The 5,461-nt window shown below is 46.8% G+C and overlaps 1 pseudogene; it reads right to left on the bottom strand.

Annotated features, from left to right (window-relative positions):
• Positions 1-3,399: 3,399 nt before the first annotated feature.
• On the bottom strand, positions 3,400-5,190 carry LOC124653133 (annotated as a pseudogene).
• Positions 5,191-5,461: the final 271 nt, after the last annotated feature.

Genomic DNA, 5,461 nt, shown 5'->3' with positions numbered 1-5,461 from the left:
TTATGCACTTTAGTTTGTACTAGGAAATGTGCCCGTGCGTTGCAACGGGGCATATACGCTATTAGAACTAAGCTAGGGTAGTAAAAATAGGCCAAGAAGAAAACATAAAAGTATTACTTGTGTTTTTCCACAACGTCCTTTCCCGCCGTACGCCACCACTATAAGAAATATGACGTGTTGTTTTTTTCGTTTACTACCCATGTGTTTCTATGGATTAATCAATATCTTTTAGTCATGTAGAATTTCAGTACTGAAAATCAATCATGTGCATGACATGGAGTGGACCTTGCGTGAGTCAAGCATTTGCTGCTACCGGGAGAAAGTATCAACTCATTCTGTGCATTTCACTAAATGTGCTCGCTTAATTCGTATCGTTTTGTCATCGAACCCTTATAAATATTAGTACCCATCTTTACACTGCATCTTTGGTGTCGTTTTGTCACACTTAAAAAGAGAAAAATTTCATGATATTGGATTGAAGGCAGCGCTGGGTTCTTCCAATCGCACCCACACGTGGGTCCACGACGGGGCAGAGCTTCTCTTCCTTCACCCAAACTCCGGGCGTCTATGGGGTCGTGTCGAGGGCGCGGCAAGGGAAGCCACGAATATAGGTTGGAGGTCCTAGTAGGGAGCAGGTTTGTCAGAAAGATGGACGAGAAGTGGGTACAGACGACCCAGGATCTTAGGTACTCTGCCGCAACGATGACATCCACCAGGCAGTGGTTCATGACGGTTGTACAACTCATTCAAGGGTACTGATTTATTAAAAAAACAGTAATTTAGAGCATTTTGTGCAAAGATACAAATATGCAGGCGGGCGTTTTTCTATAAAATGTTATGATTGATTTCAGATCCCGTCCGCACGTTCGACATCCAAAGGCCCACGTTTGGTTTTCATGTTTCCTTTGGACATCGGTTTCCACTGGATCCTTTCTCCAGCAAGTAGTTGAATTACAAAATAAATAAATAACCTTATATATTGTTGAGTTACTAAAATTATAAAATCTTTCGATGTTTTCGATGTAATTTTCGAAAGTTTAAATTATGATCTCTATCATATCTAGGTATAGACTTTGATGGATTCGTGTAGGTACAATTCGTAGGTTCATAGCTTTTTTTTTTGGTTCGTTAGGTGAGAGTAGCAGGTTAAAAGCCTAGTAGTACAACAAGTCAAGCTAGTAAAAAAAATGATCATCGTCTGCTGAGAAGTCTTTCCGTACTGGCCGGCCTCTCTAGAGCAGAAATCCAACCCTCTTTCCCCACCACCAGCAACAACGGCGAGCGCGCCGAGGACCTCCACGGCTCCACCAGGCCGACCTCTCCCTTCCCCTCCACGAGCTCCCGACCAACTCACCTTTCCTCCGGCATCGGCCCTCTCTCTCTCTCTCCAAGGAGAGGATCTTCTAGATGTGGGCCCAATTGGAGAGGATCTTCACGAGCTGCACTCCCTCTGTGTTTGATATTCGCATTGTGCTCCTCCTCTCCATTCTTTTGTAGTCTGAGGCGATATTGGTCCTCCAGACCCTTCTTTTCCCAAATTCTTGCATCTCCTTTTTTATTCTCCGATTTCCCAAATTCCTGATCCGGCAGGTTTGTTCTTCCTTTATTTGCCTCCGATACGATTCCCTTTTTTAATTCTTTCCGATAGATGCTGATGGTAGTTTCCAAGGCAACTTGCTGTAACCCAAAATCTCGTGTATATAAACTGCTCGCCCTCGGTATATAAAAGCGATGTGGGACTATTATAACACAAAAAAATACCTGTGCCTGAACGTGTTGGGCCGCACCGCAGCAGTAGCAAGAATCGGCCCAGAGATACGGAAGCAGCGCCGAGCCATCCTTTGACGAACAGAAACAGAGCTAAACGAACCGGTAAGTAACATGGCGTGGCAGTTATGTGGTATTATGGAGATTGGTGGGAGGGCAAAATCGTCCAAAAAAAGTTGGACGAAAATTTTGGCAGAAACCTTAGCTCCTTTATTATTAGGTATAGATCTAGTCTACTTTTAGTGCGTACATTCACTTCTTTTGGTTTGTATCTAGTGTACTTTAAAAAAATTCTAATCCGTGGGTACATATTAACATTTTTTCCTACAAAATTGGTCAAACTTTACGTAGTTTGACTTTTAGAAAAAAAAGCATATTCATTTAAATAGAGGTAGTATCTATCTAACACATCTGGTCTCGCTTCGTATGGTGCTTCGTGGTAGTTGCTCACATCTCGGCACCATCGAAGGCATGCCACTCGTCCATGCAATCGCTATACAGCTCTTGCTGAAGATCCCTTGGTACCCATGCACCGTCCCCACCTATCATTGGCTGCAACGGCGTAATCGTCCCTTTATAAAGCGGTCCACTAGTCAGCGGGTAACTGTTAAATGCTTTGGATGAGAGAGATTATCGGTCCAACACCACCCCACTCGCCAGCATGTTACGGTCACGGTGACAGTCAAGGCATTTGACCCGACGGCAACCCTCCATCTGAGCGTTTGTGAAAGTTTAAGACAAGAGCTTGGGTACACGTGAGAAAAGGTTTGGTAGCCGGAGAAAACTGAGGACAACTAATAAATAAGGGACACGAAAATAGAAATCTCTTTTTTATTTAGGTGAGCATTTCATATACTCAAATGTTGACTTCCCTACGTTTGGAGTGCTGGAGAAGATATATGCAACTCTTTATTTATATGGTGTAAGAATTTCAGAGTTCGTCCAAGATTTTGTTTGCAGAATCAACCAATTCGACTCTGTCTTCTCATTTTTCTTTGCTCTTCACTTGTCCAGACTATTTTAGGTAGACGCTTGTTCAGACTTCAGACCACACATCCACTAATCTATTTGCGAAGATGACATATTGTAGAATTGATCCATATGACTTCCCCGTGACCTCAGAAAAATATCTCTAGATAACTCTCCGATCCATATCATTTAGTGACCACATAAACTACTACTACTACTTGCCCAGAGAGTGTTGACTCCCTTTGTAGCAAACAACGACCCGGAAACACAGATCTGGACTTCTCAATGCTTCACAAGCAAGAGTCATCAACCCCTTTGTACGGCAAAACATTTTCGCTCTTCACTTATTTCCTCGAGTGTGAAAAAGGACAAGTATAGTTACATCAAACTGAATACATATGATCATTTAAGGATCTAATTCCTCTGCATTTGGCTGCTTGTTGGACTGCTACACATGGGTCCGTATCTTGCCATAGAAGTAGGAGGCGAAGTCCCAGACCGTGAGGGTGACGCCTTTGGTGCCATTGAATGGCTCGCGTAAGAAGAACACGGTGACACATAGGTAGACCTCATCCTCATCGACCCGCCCCAAACTTATATACATCTGTCTCTTCTTCTTTTCTTGAAAAGGAGAGAACATAACCCCAGCATTTGCACCAATTGTTACACACAACCTAATACCTCTTTATAGTTTATTTTATTTTCAGCCTCGACATAGATTCATAGCAATACAACAAAAGTTTCATGGTTGCAATGGAATGCCATGACAAATCGAGGACCAACACCACAATGTGATCATTTAAACATCTAATTGATTTGTATTTGAGGGCTTGTCGGGCTGCTGCGCATGGGTCCCGATCTCGCCGTAGAAGTAGGAGACAAAGCCCCAGCACCGAGAGGGCAACGGCAATGCCTTTGATGCCACCGAAAGGCTCGTGGAAGAATAGGACGGCGAGCACCTCGGTGACCGGGATGAGGACGGTCATGATGACTCCACCGAGCAGCGCCGAGCCATATAAGATTGCGCCTATAATACCAAGGGAGAACAACTGGTACACTGTGGCGGAACCGACCAACAGCAGGTAGTAGCCTGCCTTGCCGAGCCCAAACTCCTGGGCTTCGCGTGGGATTACCTGCAATTAATTAGTTGCTCTCCGTTAACTTACCTATGTTAAGGCTAAATACTTAACATCTACATATTTAAGGACACATTTCTTGATCAACAAAGTATGGTGAGCAGACTAATTACACGACATGTCCATAAATCTGTGAATAGACTTGTATACATAAAAGTTATTCCATAACATATGTATCGAGTTGTATAAATAAAAGTTATTCTGTGTTCGGATTCACAAGTTTCATGCCACAAGGTTTCATTCGGTTTTGTTGTGTTTCGGGAAAGTGAGTGATTCCGTGCACGGCCGGAAGGTTCCGTGTATGGAAGAAAGTAATTTATCCTCCCATTTATAGTTTGTGTGGTTGTTTGTTCCTGAGAGTCCAACCACATGTGAGAATTGGTATGTAGCGTCCTCTCTTTCAGAAAGGTACTCCTTCAGGGGCAATGCCAACGACATGTGCGAGTGAGTGTACGTTAAACTTACGTGGAAGTCGTTGTTGACGATCATGCCAACGACGCTGAAGGCCGAGGCCGCGAGCCCGATGACGAGCTGCATCTCCATGACGAGCGTGTACGTGACGGCGCAGCCCGCGCGCGCCACGTGCCGCGCCTGGCTGAGCTCTATGACCGGCAGTATGAGCCCGTACAGCGCGGCAGCGCCGAGCGTCATGCCGAACCCGGAGTAGTACTGCACCCGCGTCACCCCCGCGGGGCGGTCCCCTCCGCCGTTCATCCCCAGCATGGCAGCGCCGACGCTAAGCAGAAGTACGGCGTTCACGGAGAAGGCCGTGAACCGCTGGCGCACGAGCAGCAGGGCGAAGCCGGCCGTGAAGGCGAGCTGCGTGGACATGAGGATGGAGGAGGTGGACACGGGCAGGTAGGCCACGCCGAAGGCGTACAGGAGGTTGTCGAGGCCGGTCATGAGGCCGACCACGACGCTGCCGGCCAGGAGCAGGGGCGACATAAGGAAGACCGGCGTGGTTGCGGAGCACCGCCGGCGGGAGAAGTACGAGGCCAAGAGCGGCGCGACCAGGATCGGACATCCGGCGGTCTGGAGCAGGCTAGAGAGCCACTTGCGGTTCCCGCCCTGGAGGAAGTAGTCGCGGAGGAGCAGTGGCCCGGACGCCCAGCCGAGGACCATGAGGAGGAAGCTGAGGACCAGGCGGGGGTTGCGGTGGAGCGGTTTAGAGGCGACACCGGCGCCGGCGGCGCTAGTGACTTGCTGCTGCTGTGTGTGAGCTGGGGTTTCAACCTCCATGATCGGTGGTCGGGCGAGTAACCTCGAGCTGTCTTGAGGGAGGTGTTGGGAGAAATGCTCTGCCACACGATTTGGGTGCGTCAATGCCCGCGTTATATAAAAGCCTCCCGTATACGTATGGTATTTGGTGCGCGTATCCCGTTGGTGTTGGTCCCTGTTGCCTTTTTTCTAAGAAATAAGGAGTAAATGTTATTACAGCATATTTTAAGAATCATATGCGACTACGCTATGCATGTGTGATGTAGTACGTATCTACAAGATTTTTAAGGTGTCTATCCTTAATTAATTGTCGCTCGTAATGGTTTTGTTAAGGCATTATTTTGTCAGCGTGGTCTTTTTTTAATGTGAAA

This window comes from Lolium rigidum, chromosome 5, assembly GCF_022539505.1.
Source record: "Lolium rigidum isolate FL_2022 chromosome 5, APGP_CSIRO_Lrig_0.1, whole genome shotgun sequence".
Lineage (NCBI taxonomy): Eukaryota > Viridiplantae > Streptophyta > Magnoliopsida > Poales > Poaceae > Lolium > Lolium rigidum.
This window is presented reverse-complemented; position numbering and strand designations above follow the sequence as displayed.